Source organism: Leptodactylus fuscus, chromosome 3 (genome assembly GCF_031893055.1).
Source record: "Leptodactylus fuscus isolate aLepFus1 chromosome 3, aLepFus1.hap2, whole genome shotgun sequence".
Classification (NCBI taxonomy): Eukaryota; Metazoa; Chordata; class Amphibia; order Anura; family Leptodactylidae; genus Leptodactylus; species Leptodactylus fuscus.
Window position 1 is genome coordinate 223,373,667 of NC_134267.1, and position 14,829 is coordinate 223,388,495.

The window sequence follows — 14,829 nt, forward strand, 5'->3', positions numbered from 1 at the left end:
CAAATCAAGGCTATTACCTAGCGGCCACGCCCTTGTTGCTTCAAAGCGCTCCTTTGCATTTGCCAAAAAAGGCAGAGATTTCTTGCCAACGGAAACAACCATCCGCGAAAGGGAAATAACCTTGAATTCAGGTGATGTTAACCTATCTATCTGCAGGGCTGGGATCTGGAACAGACTCCCTTTAAGATTGGACACAAAGATTGTACTTCAGGTTTGGTCCAAAACTCGACTCTTGTGGGACTCGAACCCACAACCTTTGAATCACTATGCTCTTCTAGAAGTCCAATGCGCTATCCATTGCGCCACAGAGCCTACTACCAATGAGTCTACCAAATCGTTTGTTGAGCTGACATGTGAATGGCTCTTGTGAAAGAATCCTACAAAAACACAACATCTAGCGGGTGATCATTGTCAGGCTAAAGACGAAAGTTCAGATTTATAACATTGGTGTGGCTCTTTGTTTTCTAGATATTTATAAGAGTCAACTTAACAGCATGCAAAGCACCGTAGTCTCATTAATGTACTTTTACCTGTGAGGCCCCAGGACGGGCGGTTTATACCGCAGACCAGTGCTCTCAAACCTTGGCTATGAAGCCCGATTCTGTACTTAGCACCGTTGGAAAATGGCCTGAGAATATACAACTTTTACTATCAAAAATGGTCCAAAATTTGACTCTGGAGGGACTCCAAACCACAACCTTCAAATCAAGGCTATTACCTAGCGGCCACGCCCTTGTTGCTTCAAAGCGCTCCTTCGCATTTTGCCAAAAAAGGCAGAGATTTCTTGCCAACGGAAACAACCATCCGCAAGAGGGAAACACCCTTGAATTCAGGTGATGTTAACCTATCTATCTGCAGGGCTGGGTTCTGGAACAGACTCCCTTTAAGATTGGACACAAAGATTGTACTTCAGGTTTGGTCCAAAACTCGACACTGGTGGGACTCGAACCCACAACCTTTGAATCACTACTCTCTTCTAGAAGTCCAATGCGCTATCCATTGCGCCACAGAGCCTACGTACAACAAGTCTTCTAAATAGTTTGTTGAGCTGACATGTGAATGGCTCTTGTGAAAGAATCCTACAAAAACACAACATCTAGCGGGTGATCATTTTCAGGCTAAAGATGAAAGCTCAGCTTTATAACATTGGTGTGGCTCCTTGTTTTCTAGATATTCATAAGAGTCAACTTAACAGCATGCAAAGCACCGTAGTCTCATTAATGTACTTTGACCAGTGAGGCCCCAGTACGGGCGGTTTATACCGCAGACCAGTGCTCTCAAACCTTGGCTATGAAGCCCGATTCTGTCCTTAGCACCGTTGGAAAATGGCCTGAGAATATACAACTTTTACTATCAAAAATGGTCCAAAATTTGACTCTGGAGGGACTCCAACCCACAACCTTCAAATTAAGGCTAGTACCTAGCGGCCACGCCCTTGTTGCTTCAAAGCGCTCCTTTGCATTTTGCCAAAAAAGGCAGAGATTTCTTGCCAAGGCAAACAACCATCCGCAAGAGGGAAATACCCTTGAATTCAGGTGATGTTAACCTATCTATCTGCAGGGCTGGGTTCTGGAACAGACTCCCTTTAAGATTGGACACAAAGATTATACTTCAGGTTTGGTCCAAAACTCGACTCTGGTGGGACTCGAACCCACAACCTTTGAATCTTTAATCTCTTCTAGAAGTCCAATGCGCTATCCATTGCGCCACAGAGCCTACGTACAATGAGTCTACCAAATCGTTTGTTGAGCTGACATGTGAATGGCTCTTGTGAAAGAATCCTACAAAAACACAACATCTAGCGGGTGATCATTGTCAGGCTAAAGACGAAAGTTCAGATTTATAACATTGGTGTGGCTCCTTGTTTTCTAAATATTTATAAGAGTCAACTTAACAGCATGCAAAGCACCGTAGTCTCATTAATGTACTTTGACCAGTGAGGCCCAAGGACGGGCGGTTTATACCGCAGACCAGTGCTCTCAAACCTTGGCTATGAAGCCCGATACTGTCCTTAGCACCGTTGGAAAATGGCCTGAGAATATACAACTTTTACTATCAAAAATGGTCCAAAATTTGACTCTGGAGGGACTCCAACCCACAACCTTCAAATCAAGGCTATTACCTAGCGGCCACTCCCTTGTTGCTTCAAAGCGCTCCTTTGCATTTGCCAAAAAAGGCAGAGATTTCTTGCCAACGGAAACAACCAACCGCAAGAGGGAAATACCCTTGAATTCAGGTGATGTTAACCTATCTATCTGCAGGGCTGGGTTCTGGAACAGACTCCCTTTAAGATTGGACACAAAGATTGTACTTCAGGTTTGGTCCGAAACTTGACTCTGGTGGGTCTCGAACCCACAACCTTTGAATCACTATGCGCTTCTAGAAGTCCAATGCGCTATCCATTGCGCCACAGAGCCTACGTACAACAAGTCTACTAAATAGTTTGTTGAGCTGACATGTGAATGGCTCTTGTGAAAGAATCCTACAAAAACACAACATCTAGCGGGTGATCATTTTCAGGCTAAAGATGAAAGCTCAGCTTTATAATATTGGTGTGGCTCCTTGTTTTCTAGATATTCATAAGAGTCAACTTAACAGCATGCAAAGCACCGTTGTCTCATTAACGTACTTTGACCAGTGAGGCCCCAGGACGGGCGGTTTATACCGCAGACCAGAGCTCTCAAACCTTGGCTATGAAGCCCAATTCTGTCCTTAGCACCGATGGAAAATGGCCTGAGAATATACAACTTTTACTATCAAAAATGGTCCAAAATTTGACTCTGGAGGGACTCCAACCCACAACCTTCAAATCAAGGCTAGTACCTAGCGGCCACGCCCTTGTTGCTTCAAAGCGCTCCTTTGCATTTTGCCAAAAAAGGCAGAGATTTCTTGCCAACGGAAACAACCATCCGCAAGAGGGAAATTCCCTTGAATTCAGGTGATGTTAACCTATCTATCTGCAGGGCTGGGTTCTGGAACAGACTCCCTTTAAGATTGGACACAAAGATTGTACTTCAGGTTTGGTCCAAAACTTGACTCTGGTGGGACTCGAACCCACAACCTTTGAATCACTATGCTCTTCTAGAAGTCCAATGCGCTATCCATTGCGCCACAGAGCCTACTACCGATGAGTCTACCAAATCGTTTGTTGAGCTGACATTTGAATGGCTCTTGTGAAAGAATCCTACAAAAACACAACATCTAGCGGGTGATCATTGTCAGGCTAAAGACGAAAGTTCAGATTTATAACATTGGTGTGGCTCATTGTTTTCTAGATATTTATAAGAGTCAACTTAACAGCATGCAAAGCACCGTAGTCTCATTAATGTACTTTTACCTGTGAGGCCCCAGGACGGGCGGTTTATACCGCAGACCAGTGCTCTCAAACCTTGGCTATGAAGCCCGATTCTGTCCTTAGCACCGTTGGAAAATGGCCTGAGAATATACAACTTTTACTATCAAAAATGGTCCAAAATTTGACTCTGGAGGGACTCCAAACCACAACCTTCAAATCAAGGCTATTACCTAGCGGCCACGCCCTTGTTGCTTCAAAGCGCTCCTTCGCATTTTGCCAAAAAAGGCAGAGATTTCTTGCCAACGGAAACAACCAACCGCAAGAGGGAAATACCCTTGAATTCAGGTGATGTTAACCTATCTATCTGCAGGGCTGGGTTCTGGAACAGACTCCCTTTAAGATTGGACACAAAGATTGTACTTCAGGTTTGGTCCAAAACTCGACTCTGGTGGGACTCGAACCCACAACCTTTGAATCACTACTCTCTTCTAGAAGTCCAATGCGCTATCCATTGCGCCACAGAGCCTACGTACAACAAGTCTTCTAAATAGTTTGTTGAGCTGACATGTGAATGGCTCTTGTGAAAGAATCCTACAAAAACACAACATCTAGCGGGTGATCATTTTCAGGCTAAAGATGAAAGCTCAGCTTTATAACATTGGTGTGGCTCCTTGTTTTCTAGATATTCATAAGAGTCAACTTAACAGCATGCAAAGCACCGTAGTCTCATTAATGTACTTTGACCAGTGAGGCCCCAGTACGGGCGGTTTATACCGCAGACCAGTGCTCTCAAACCTTGGCTATGAAGCCCGATTCTGTCCTTAGCACCGTTGGAAAATGGCCTGAGAATATACAACTTTTACTATCAAAAATGGTCCAAAATTTGACTCTGGAGGGACTCCAACCCACAACCTTCAAATTAAGGCTAGTACCTAGCGGCCACGCCCTTGTTGCTTCAAAGCGCTCCTTTGCATTTTGCCAAAAAAGGCAGAGATTTCTTGCCAAGGCAAACAACCATCCGCAAGAGGGAAATACCCTTGAATTCAGGTGATGTTAACCTATCTATCTGCAGGGCTGGGTTCTGGAACAGACTCCCTTTAAGATTGGACACAAAGATTATACTTCAGGTTTGGTCCAAAACTCGACTCTGGTGGGACTCGAACCCACAACCTTTGAATCACTATGCTCTATCTAGATGTCCAATGCGCTATCCTTTGCGCCACAGAGCCTACTACCAATGAGTCTACCAAATCGTTTGTTGAGCTGACATTTGAATGGCTCTTGTGAAAGAATCCTACAAAAACACAACATCTAGCGGGTGATCATTGTCAGGCTAAAGACGAAAGTTCAGATTTATAACATTGGTGTGGCTCTTTGTTTTCTAGATATTTATAAGAGTCAACTTAACAGCATGCAAAGCACCGTAGTCTCATTAATGTACTTTGACCAGTGAGGCCCAAGGACGGGCGGTTTATACCGCAGACCAGTGCTCTCAAACTTTGGCTATGAAGCCCGATTCTGTCCTTAGCACCGTTGGAAAATGGCCTGAGAATATACAACTTTTACTATCAAAAATGGTCCAAAATTTGACTCTGGAGGGACTCCAACCCACAACCTTCAAATCAAGGCTATTACCTAGCGGCCACGCCCTTGTTGCTTCAAAGCGCTCCTTTGCATTTGCCAAAAAAGGCAGAGATTTCTTGCCAACGGAAACAACCATCCGCAAGAGGGAAATACCCTTGAATTCAGGTGATGTTAACCTATCTATCTGCAGGGCTGGGTTCTGGAACAGACTCCCTTTAAGATTGGACACAAAGATTGTACTTCAGGTTTGGTCCAAAACTCGACTCTGGTGGGACTCGAACCCACAACCTTTGAATCATTATGCTCTTCTAGAAGTCCAATGCGCTATCCATTGCGCCACAGAGCCTACTACCAATGAGTCTACCAATGAGTCTACCAAATAGTTTGTTGAGCTGACATGTGAATGGCTCTTGTGAAAGAATCCTACAAAAACACAACATCTAGCGGGTGATCATTTTCAGGCTAAAGACGTAAGCTCAGCTTTATAATATCTGATCCTGCAGGAGTCTCAGGTGTGTAAGGAAATGAAGAATATTAGAGCGAACAAAGCGGGGGGACCTGATGGTATAAGCGCAAGAGTTCTTAAAATGTGCAGTGACCAGCTGTGTGGTATTATAACGCACATGTACAATATGAGCCTGAAGCTGGGGGTAGTACCTCAACTGTGGAAAACATCTTGCGTGGTACCAGTCCCAAAGAAACCCAACCCGATGGGCTACAATGACTACCGACCTGTAGCACTGACATCCCACCTGATGAAGGTCCTAGAGAGACTGGTCCTGACACACCTACGCCCCCTAGTGAGCTCCGCTCTGGACCCCCTCCAGTTTGCCTACCGGCCAGGCATTGGGGTAGATGACGCCATCATCCACCTTCTTCATAGAGCTCTCTCTCACCTGGAGAAACCCGGGAACACTGTGAGAATAATGTTCTTTGATTTCTCCAGTGCGTTCAACACCATTCAGCCAGGGCTACTGAGGGAGAAGCTGAACCTTGGTGGTGTGGACCATCACCTGTCCAACTGGATCCTAGACTACCTGACAAACCGCCCTCAGTATGTGAGAGCCCAGGACTGTGTGTCTGACACTGTGATCTGTAGTACGGGGGCACCTCAAGGTACAGTTCTTGCCCCATTCCTCTTCACACTGTACACTGCTGACTTCAGGCACAACTCATCCAGCTGTTACTTACAGAAGTACTCCGATGACTCTGCTATAGTCGGTCTTATCACTGATGGCGATGATAGGGAATACAGAGACTTAAACCGGGATTTTGTTGAATGGTGCCAGCAGAACCAGCTCAGGATTAATGCTGGGAAGACCAAGGAGATGGTGGTGGACTTTAGTAAACGGAGAGGTGCTCCGACCCCGGTGGAGATCCAAGGAACATGTATTGAGATAGTCAGAACCTATAAGTACCTGGGCGTGCTCCTCAATAATAAACTAGACTGGGCTGATCACCTGGAGGCGCTGCACAGAAAGGGCCACAGCAGACTCTACCTGCTCAGGAGGCTGAGGGCCTTCGGAGTCCGGGGGACACTTCTTAGGGCCTTCTTCAACTCTGTGGTTGCCTCAGCCATCTTTTTCGGTGTGGCCTGCTGGGGAAGCAGTATATCAACCAGGGACAGAAATAGACTTGACAGGCTGATCAGGAGGGCCAGCTCTGTCCTGGGGAGCCCCTTGGACCCAGTACAGGTGGTGGGTGACAGAAGGATACTGTCTGTGGTGACCTCCATGCGGGAGAACAAATCCCACCCCATGTATGGGACCCTGATGGGACTTGGCAGCACTGTAAGCGACCGTCTGCTTCACCCCAAGTGTGAGAAGCAGCGCTATCGCAGGTCCTTCCTTCCAACTACGACCAGGCTGTATAATCTACATCAGACCAAACGAAGAGCACTCCGCACAGAGAACTAATGATTATGAGGATGACGATGAGGTCTTCCTCTTTCTCTTCTGTTTTTCCTTAGCTGCCATGGACTCCTAGTATATTTTCTCTTCTCAGCTTATGTGTGTCTACGTCTGTAACATATTACTCTGTATTATCCTGTATCTGTATTACTATGCTGCTGTAACACGCTGAAATTTCCCCAAGGTGGGACTATTAAAGGATTATCTTATCTTATCTTATCTTATATTGGTGTGGCGCTTTGTTTTCTAGATATTTATAAGAGTCAACTTAACAGCATGCAAAGCACCGTAGTCTCATTAATGTACTTTGACCAGTGAGGCCCCAGGACGGGCGGTTTATACCGCAGACCAGTGCTCTCAAACCTTGGCTATGAAGCCCGATTCTGTCCTTAGCACCGTTGGAAAATGGCCTGAGAATATACAACTTTTACTATCAAAAATGGTCCAAAATTTGACTCTGGAGGGACTCCAACCCACAACCTTCAAATCAAGGCTAGTACCTAGCGGCCACGCCCTTGTTGCTTCAAAGCGCTCCTTTGCATTTTGCCAAAAAAGGCAGAGATTTCTTGCCAAGGCAAACAACCATCCGCAAGAGGGAAATACCCTTGAATTCAGGTGATGTTAACCTATCTATCTGCAGGGCTGGGTTCTGGAACAGACTCCCTTTAAGATTGGACACAAAGATTGAACTTCAGGTTTGGTCCAAAACTTGACTCTGGTGGGACTCGAACCCACAACCTTTGAATCACTGCTCTCTTCTAGAAGTCCAATGCGCTATCCATTGCGCCACAGAGCCTACGTACAACATGTCTACTAAATAGTTTGTTGAGCTGACATGTGAATGGCTCTTGTGAAAGAATCCTACAAAAACACATCTAGCGGGTGATCATTTTCAGGCTAAAGATGAAAGCTCAGCTTTATAATACTGGTGTGGCTCCTTGTTTTCTAGATATTCATAAGAGTCAACTTAACAGCATGCAAAGCACCGTTGTCTCATTAATGTACTTTGACTAGTGAGGCCCCAGGACGCGGCGGTTTATACCGCAGACCAGTGCTCTCAAACCTTGGCTATGAAGCCCAATTCTTTCCTTAGCACCGATGGAAAATGGCCTGAGAATATACAACTTTTACTATCAAAAATGGTCCAAAATTTGACTCTGGAGGGACTCCAACCCACAACCTTCAAATCAAGGCTAGTACCTAGCGGCCACGCCCTTGTTGCTTCAAAGCGCTCCTTTGCATTTTGCCAAAAAAGGCAGAGATTTCTTGCCAACGGAAACAACCATCCGCAAGAGGGAAATACCCTTGAATTCAGGTGATGTTAACCTATCTATCTGCAGGGCTGGGTTCTGGAACAGACTCCCTTTAAGATTGGACACAAAGATTGTACTTCAGGTTTGGTCCAAAACTTAACTCTGGTGGGACTCGAACCCACAACCTTTGAATCACTATGCTCTTCTAGAAGTCCAATGCGCTATCCATTGCGCCACAGAGCCTACTACCAATGAGTCTACCAAATCGTTTGTTGAGCTGACATGTGAATGGCTCTTGTGAAAGAATCCTACAAAAACACATCTAGCGGGTGATCATTGTCAGGCTAAAGACGAAAGTTCAGATTTATAACATTGGTGTGGCTCTTTGTTTTCTAGATATTTATAAGAGTCAACTTAACAGCATGCAAAGCACCGTAGTCTCATTAATGTACTTTGACCAGTGAGGCTCCAGGACGGGCGGTTTATACCGCAGACCAGTGCTCTCAAACCTTGGCTATGAAGCCCGATTCTGTCCTTAGCACCGTTGGAAAATGGCCTGAGAATATACAACTTTTACTATCAAAAATGGTCCAAAATTTGACTCTGGAGGGACTCCAAACCACAACCTTCAAATCAAGGCTATTACCTAGCGGCCACGCCCTTGTTGCTTCAAAGCCCTCCTTCGCATTTTGCCAAAAAAGGCAGAGATTTCTTGCCAACGGAAACAACCATCCGCAAGAGGGAAATACCCTTGAATTCAGGTGATGTTAACCTATCTATCTGCAGGGCTGGGTTCTGCAACAGACTCCCTTTAAGATTGGACACAAAGATTGTACTTCAGGTTTGGTCCAAAACTTGACTTTGGTGGGACTCGAACCCACAACCTTTGAATCACTACTCTCTTCTAGAAGTCCAATGCGCTATCCATTGCGCCACAGGGCCTACGTACAACAAGTCTACTAAATAGTTTTTTGAGCTGACATGTGAATGGCTCTTGTGAAAGAATCCTACAAAAACACAACATCTAGCGGGTGATCATTTTCAGGCTAAAGATGAAAGCTCAGCTTTATAACATTGGTGTGGCTCCTTGTTTTCTAGATATTCATAAGAGTCAACTTAACAGCATGCAAAGCACCGTTGTCTCATTAATGTACTTTGACCAGTGAGGCCCCAGTACGGGCGGTTTATACCGCAGACCAGTGCTCTCAAACCTTGGCTATGAAGCCCGATTCTGTCCTTAGCACCGTTGGAAAATGGCCTGAGAATATACAACTTTTACTATCAAAAATGGTCCAAAATTTGACTCTGGAGGGACTCCAACCCACAACCTTCAAATTAAGGCTAGTACCTAGCGGCCACGCCCTTGTTGCTTCAAAGCGCTCCTTTGCATTTTGCCAAAAAAGGCAGAGATTTCTTGCCAACGGAAACAACCATCCGCAAGAGGGAAATACCCTTGAATTCAGGTGATGTTAACCTATCTATCTGCAGGGCAGGGTTCTGGAACAGACTCCATTTAAGATTGGACACAAAGATTGTACTTCAGGTTTGGTCCAAAAGTCGACTCTGGTGGGACTCGAACCCACAACCTTTGAATCACTACTCTCTTCTAGAAGTCCAATGCGCTATCCATTGCGCCACAGAGCCTACTACCAATGACTCAACTAAATCGTTTGTTGAGCTGACATGTGAATGGCTCTTGTGAAAGAATCCTACAAAAACACAACATCTAGCGGGTGATCATTTTCAGGCTAAAGATGAAAGCTCAGCTTTATAATATTGGTGTGGCTCCTTGTTTTCTAGATATTCATAAGAGTCAACGTAACAGCATGCAAAGCACCGTAGTCTCATTAATGTACTTTGACCAGTGAGGCCCCAGGACGGGCGGTTTATACCGCAGACCAGTGCTCTCAAACCTTGGCTATGAAGCCCGATTCTGTCCTTAGCACCGTTGGAAAATGGCCTGAGAATATACAACTTTTACTATCAAAAATGGTCCAAAACTTGACTCTGGTGGGACTCGAACCCACAACCTTTGAATCACTATGCTCTTCTAGAAGTCCAATGCGCTATCCATTGCGCCACAGAGCCTACTACCAATGAGTCTACCAAATCGTTTGTTGAGCTGACATGTGAATGGCTCTTGTGAAAGAATCCTACAAAAACACATCTAGCGGGTGATCATTGTCAGGCTAAAGACGAAAGTTCAGATTTATAACATTGGTGTGGCTCTTTGTTTTCTAGATATTTATAAGAGTCAACTTAACAGCATGCAAAGCACCGTAGTCTCATTAATGTACTTTGACCAGTGAGGCCCAAGGAAGGGCGGTTTATACCGCAGACCAGTGCTCTCAAACCTTGGCTATGAAGCCCGATTCTGTCCTTAGCACCGTTGGAAAATGGCATGAGAATATACAACTTTTACTATCAAAAATGGTCCAAAATTTGACTCTGGAGGGACTCCAACCCACAACCTTCAAATCAAGGCTATTACCTAGCGGCCACGCCCTTGTTGCTTCAAAGCGCTCCTTTGCATTTGCCAAAAAAGGCAAAGATTTCTTGCCAACGGAAACAACCATCCGCAAGAGGGAAATACCCTTGAATTCAGGTGATGTTAACCTATCTATCTGCAGGGCTGGGTTCTGGAACAGACTCCCTTTAAGATTGGACACAAAGATTGTACTTCAGGTTTGGTCCAAAACTCGACTCTGGTGGGATTCGAATCCACAACCTTTGAATCATTATGCTCTTCTAGAAGTCCAATGCGCTATCCATTGCGCCACAGAGCCTACGTACAACATGTCTACTAAATAGTTTGTTGAGCTGACATGTGAATGGCTCTTGTGAAAGAATCCTACAAAAACACATCTAGCGGGTGATCATTTTCAGGCTAAAGATGAAAGCTCAGCTTTATAATATTGGTGTGGCTCCTTGTTTTCTAGATATTCATAAGAGTCAACTTAACAGCATGCAAAGCACCATTGTCTCATTAATGTACTTTGACCAGTGAGGCCCCAGGACGGGCGGTTTATACCGCAGACCAGTGCTCTCAAACCTTGGCTATGAAGCCCAATTCTTTCCTTAGCACCGATGGAAAATGGCCTGAGAATATACAACTTTTACTATCAAAAATGGTCCAAAATTTGACTCTGGAGGGACTCCAACCCACAACCTTCAAATTAAGGCTAGTACCTAGCGGCCACGCCCTTGTTGCTTCAAAGCGCTCCTTTGCATTTTGCCAAAAAAGGCAGAGATTTCTTGCCAAAGCAAACAACCATCCGCAAGAGGGAAATACCCTTGAATTCAGGTGATGTTAACCTATCTATCTGCAGGGCTGGGTTCTGAAACAGACTCCATTTAAGATTGGACACAAAGATTGTACTTCAGGTTTGGTCCAAAATTCGACTCTGGTGGGACTCGAACCCACAACCTTTGAATCACTACTCTCTTCTAGAAGTCCAATGCGCTATCCATTGCGCCACAGAGCCTACGTACAACAAGTCTACTAAATAGTTTTTTGAGCTGACATGTGAATGGCTCTTGTGAAAGAATCCTACAAAAACACAACATCTAGCGGGTGATCATTTTCAGGCTAAAGATGAAAGCTCAGCTTTATAATATTGGTGTGGCTCCTTGTTTTCTAGATATTCATAAGAGTCTACGTAACAGCATGCAAAGCACCGTAGTCTCATTAATGTACTTTGACCAGTGAGGCCCCAGGACGGGCGGTTTATACCGCAGACCAGTGCTCTCAAACCTTGGCTATGAAGCCCAATTCTGTCCTTAGCACCGATGGAAAATGGCCTGAGAATATACAACTTTTACTATCAAAAATGGTCCAAAATTTGACTCTGGAGGGACTCCAACCCACAACCTTCAAATCAAGGCTAGTACCTAGCGGCCACGCCCTTGTTGCTTCAAAGCGCTCCTTTGCATTTTGACAATAAAGGCAGAGATTTCTTGCCAACGGAAACAACCATCCGCAAGAGGGAAATTCCCTTGAATTCAGGTGATGTTTAACTATCTGTCTGCAGGGCTGGGTTCTGGAACAGACTCCCTTTAAGATTGGACACAAAGATTGTACTTCAGGTTTGGTCCAAAACTTGACTCTGATGGGACTCGAACCCACAACCTTTGAATCACTATGCTCTTCTAGAAGTCCAATGCGCTATCCATTGTGCCACAGAGCCTACTACCAATGAGTCTACCAAATCGTTCGTTGAGCTGACATGTGAATGGCTCTTGTGAAAGAATCCTACAAAAACACAACATCTAGCGGGTGATCATTGTCAGGCTAAAGACGAAAGTTCAGATTTATAACATTGGTGTGGCTCCTTGTTTTCTAGATATTTATAAGAGTCAACTTAACAGCATGCAAAGCACCGTAGTCTCATTAATGTACTTTGACCAGTGAGGCCCAAGGACGGGCGGTTTATACCGCAGACCAGTGCTCTCAAACCTTGGCTATGAAGCCCGATTCTGTCCTTAGCACCGTTGGAAAATGGCCTGAGAATATACAACTTTTACTATCAAAAATGGTCCAAAATTTGACTCTGGAGGGACTCCAACCCACAACCTTCAAATCAAGGCTATTACCTAGCGGCCACGCCCTTGTTGCTTCAAAGCGCTCCTTTGCATTTGCCAAAAAAGGCAGAGATTTCTTGCCAACGGAAACAACCATCCGCAAGAGGGAAATAGCCTTGAATTCAGGTGATGTTAACCTATCTATCTGCAGGGCTGGGTTCTGGAACAGACTCCCTTTAAGATTGGACACAAAGATTGTACTTCAGGTTTGGTCCAAAACTTGACTCTGGTGGGACTCGAACCCACAACCTTTGAATCACTATGCGCTTCTAGAAGTCCAATGCACTATCCATTGCGCCACAGAGCCTACGTACATCAAGTCTACTAAAGTGTTTGTTGAGCTGACATGTGAATGGCTCTTGTGAAAGAATCCTACAAAAACACAACATCTAGCGGGTGATCATTTTCAGGCTAAAGATGAAAGCTCAGCTTTATAATATTGGTGTGGCTCCTTGTTTTCTAGATATTCATAAGAGTCAACTTAACAGCATGCAAAGCACCGTAGTCTCATTAATGTACTTTGACCAGTGAGGCCCCAGGACAGGCGGTTTATACCACAGACCAGTGCTCTCAAACCTTGGCTATGAAGCCCGATTCTGTCCTTAGCACCGTTGGAAAATGGCCTGAGAATATACAACTTTTACTATCAAAAATGATCCAAAATTTGACTCTGGAGGGACTCCAAACCCACAACCTTCAAATTAAGGCTAGTACCTAGCGGCCACTCCCTTGTTGCTTCAAAGCGCTCCTTTGCATTTGCCAAAAAAGGCAGAGATTTCTTGCCAACGGAAACAACCATCCACAAGAGGGAAATACCCTTGAATTCAGGTGATGTTAACCTATCTATCTGCAGGGCTGGGTTCTAGAACAGACTCCCTTTAAGATTGGACACAAAGATTGTACTTCAGGTTTGGTCCAAAACTCGACTCTGGTGGGACTCGAACCCACAACCTTTGAATCACTATGCTCTTTTAGAAATCCAATGCGCTATCCATTGCGCCACAGAGCCTACTACCAATGAGTCTACCAAATCGTTTGTTGAGCTGACATGTGAATGGCTCTTGTGAAAGAATCCTACAAAAACACAACATCTAGCGGGTGATCATTTTCAGGCTAAAGATGAAAGCTCAGCTTTATAACATTGGTGTGGCTCCTTGTTTTCTAGATATTCATAAGAGTCAACTTAACAGCATGCAAAGCACCGTTGTCTCATTAATGTACTTTGACCAGTGAGGCCCCAGTACGGGCGGTTTATACCGCAGACCAGTGCTCTCAAACCTTGGCTATGAAGCCCGATTCTGTCCTTAGCACCGTTGGAAAATGGCCTGAGAATATACAACTTTTACTATCAAAAATGGTCCAAAATTTGACTCTGGAGGGACTCCAACCCACAACCTTCAAATTAAGGCTAGTACCTAGCGGCCACGCCCTTGTTGCTTCAAAGCGCTCCTTTGCATTTTGCCAAAAAAGGCAGAGATTTCTTGCCAACGGAAACAACCATCCGCAAGAGGGAAATACCCTTGAATTCAGGTGATGTTAACCTATCTATCTGCAGGGCAGGGTTCTGGAACAGACTCCATTTAAGATTGGACACAAAGATTGTACTTCAGGTTTGGTCCAAAAGTCGACTCTGGTGGGACTCGAACCCACAACCTTTGAATCACTACTCTCTTCTAGAAGTCCAATGCGCTATCCATTGCGCCACAGAGCCTACTACCAATGACTCAACTAAATCGTTTGTTGAGCTGACATGTGAATGGCTCTTGTGAAAGAATCCTACAAAAACACAACATCTAGCGGGTGATCATTTTCAGGCTAAAGATGAAAGCTCAGCTTTATAATATTGGTGTGGCTCCTTGTTTTCTAGATATTCATAAGAGTCAACGTAACAGCATGCAAAGCACCGTAGTCTCATTAATGTACTTTGACCAGTGAGGCCCCAGGACGGGCGGTTTATACCGCAGACCAGTGCTCTCAAACCTTGGCTATGAAGCCCAATTCTGTCCTTAGCACCGATGGAAAATGGCCTGAGAATATACAACTTTTACTATCAAAAATGGTCCAAAATTTGACTCTGGAGGGACTCCAACCCACAACCTTCAAATCAAGGCTAGTACCTAGCGGCCACGCCCTTGTTGCTTCAAAGCGCTCCTTTGCATTTTGCCAAAAAAGGCAGAGATTTCTTGCCAACGTAAACAACCATCCG

The 14,829-nt window shown here is 44.9% G+C and overlaps 19 non-coding genes across 19 annotated transcripts; all 19 read right to left on the reverse strand.

Moving 5' to 3' along the window:
* Positions 1–226: 226 nt before the first annotated feature.
* On the reverse strand, positions 227–312 carry TRNAR-UCU (transfer RNA arginine (anticodon UCU)). Its single transcript is given in 2 exon segments — positions 227–262; positions 276–312. It is a non-coding gene; the product is annotated as a tRNA-Arg (tRNA).
* Positions 313–928: 616 nt separating this feature from the next.
* TRNAR-UCU (transfer RNA arginine (anticodon UCU)) lies at positions 929–1,014 on the reverse strand. Its single transcript is given in 2 exon segments — positions 929–964; positions 978–1,014. It is a non-coding gene; the product is annotated as a tRNA-Arg (tRNA).
* A 616-nt stretch (positions 1,015–1,630) lies between these two features.
* On the reverse strand, positions 1,631–1,716 carry TRNAR-UCU (transfer RNA arginine (anticodon UCU)). The gene is given in 2 exon segments: positions 1,631–1,666; positions 1,680–1,716. It is a non-coding gene; the product is annotated as a tRNA-Arg (tRNA).
* Positions 1,717–2,331: 615 nt separating this feature from the next.
* Positions 2,332–2,417, reverse strand: TRNAR-UCU (transfer RNA arginine (anticodon UCU)). Its single transcript is given in 2 exon segments — positions 2,332–2,367; positions 2,381–2,417. It is a non-coding gene; the product is annotated as a tRNA-Arg (tRNA).
* Positions 2,418–3,033: 616 nt separating this feature from the next.
* On the reverse strand, positions 3,034–3,119 carry TRNAR-UCU (transfer RNA arginine (anticodon UCU)). Its single transcript is given in 2 exon segments — positions 3,034–3,069; positions 3,083–3,119. It is a non-coding gene; the product is annotated as a tRNA-Arg (tRNA).
* A 616-nt stretch (positions 3,120–3,735) lies between these two features.
* On the reverse strand, positions 3,736–3,821 carry TRNAR-UCU (transfer RNA arginine (anticodon UCU)). The gene is given in 2 exon segments: positions 3,736–3,771; positions 3,785–3,821. It is a non-coding gene; the product is annotated as a tRNA-Arg (tRNA).
* Positions 3,822–4,437: 616 nt separating this feature from the next.
* TRNAR-UCU (transfer RNA arginine (anticodon UCU)) lies at positions 4,438–4,524 on the reverse strand. The gene is given in 2 exon segments: positions 4,438–4,473; positions 4,488–4,524. It is a non-coding gene; the product is annotated as a tRNA-Arg (tRNA).
* A 615-nt stretch (positions 4,525–5,139) lies between these two features.
* Positions 5,140–5,225, reverse strand: TRNAR-UCU (transfer RNA arginine (anticodon UCU)). The gene is given in 2 exon segments: positions 5,140–5,175; positions 5,189–5,225. It is a non-coding gene; the product is annotated as a tRNA-Arg (tRNA).
* Positions 5,226–7,499: 2,274 nt separating this feature from the next.
* On the reverse strand, positions 7,500–7,585 carry TRNAR-UCU (transfer RNA arginine (anticodon UCU)). Its single transcript is given in 2 exon segments — positions 7,500–7,535; positions 7,549–7,585. It is a non-coding gene; the product is annotated as a tRNA-Arg (tRNA).
* A 614-nt stretch (positions 7,586–8,199) lies between these two features.
* TRNAR-UCU (transfer RNA arginine (anticodon UCU)) lies at positions 8,200–8,285 on the reverse strand. The gene is given in 2 exon segments: positions 8,200–8,235; positions 8,249–8,285. It is a non-coding gene; the product is annotated as a tRNA-Arg (tRNA).
* A 613-nt stretch (positions 8,286–8,898) lies between these two features.
* TRNAR-UCU (transfer RNA arginine (anticodon UCU)) lies at positions 8,899–8,984 on the reverse strand. The gene is given in 2 exon segments: positions 8,899–8,934; positions 8,948–8,984. It is a non-coding gene; the product is annotated as a tRNA-Arg (tRNA).
* A 616-nt stretch (positions 8,985–9,600) lies between these two features.
* Positions 9,601–9,686, reverse strand: TRNAR-UCU (transfer RNA arginine (anticodon UCU)). Its single transcript is given in 2 exon segments — positions 9,601–9,636; positions 9,650–9,686. It is a non-coding gene; the product is annotated as a tRNA-Arg (tRNA).
* A 358-nt stretch (positions 9,687–10,044) lies between these two features.
* TRNAR-UCU (transfer RNA arginine (anticodon UCU)) lies at positions 10,045–10,130 on the reverse strand. Its single transcript is given in 2 exon segments — positions 10,045–10,080; positions 10,094–10,130. It is a non-coding gene; the product is annotated as a tRNA-Arg (tRNA).
* A 612-nt stretch (positions 10,131–10,742) lies between these two features.
* On the reverse strand, positions 10,743–10,828 carry TRNAR-UCU (transfer RNA arginine (anticodon UCU)). Its single transcript is given in 2 exon segments — positions 10,743–10,778; positions 10,792–10,828. It is a non-coding gene; the product is annotated as a tRNA-Arg (tRNA).
* A 613-nt stretch (positions 10,829–11,441) lies between these two features.
* Positions 11,442–11,527, reverse strand: TRNAR-UCU (transfer RNA arginine (anticodon UCU)). The gene is given in 2 exon segments: positions 11,442–11,477; positions 11,491–11,527. It is a non-coding gene; the product is annotated as a tRNA-Arg (tRNA).
* A 616-nt stretch (positions 11,528–12,143) lies between these two features.
* TRNAR-UCU (transfer RNA arginine (anticodon UCU)) lies at positions 12,144–12,229 on the reverse strand. Its single transcript is given in 2 exon segments — positions 12,144–12,179; positions 12,193–12,229. It is a non-coding gene; the product is annotated as a tRNA-Arg (tRNA).
* Positions 12,230–12,844: 615 nt separating this feature from the next.
* TRNAR-UCU (transfer RNA arginine (anticodon UCU)) lies at positions 12,845–12,930 on the reverse strand. The gene is given in 2 exon segments: positions 12,845–12,880; positions 12,894–12,930. It is a non-coding gene; the product is annotated as a tRNA-Arg (tRNA).
* Positions 12,931–13,546: 616 nt separating this feature from the next.
* Positions 13,547–13,632, reverse strand: TRNAR-UCU (transfer RNA arginine (anticodon UCU)). The gene is given in 2 exon segments: positions 13,547–13,582; positions 13,596–13,632. It is a non-coding gene; the product is annotated as a tRNA-Arg (tRNA).
* A 616-nt stretch (positions 13,633–14,248) lies between these two features.
* Positions 14,249–14,334, reverse strand: TRNAR-UCU (transfer RNA arginine (anticodon UCU)). The gene is given in 2 exon segments: positions 14,249–14,284; positions 14,298–14,334. It is a non-coding gene; the product is annotated as a tRNA-Arg (tRNA).
* Between the last annotated feature and the right edge of the window lie 495 nt (positions 14,335–14,829).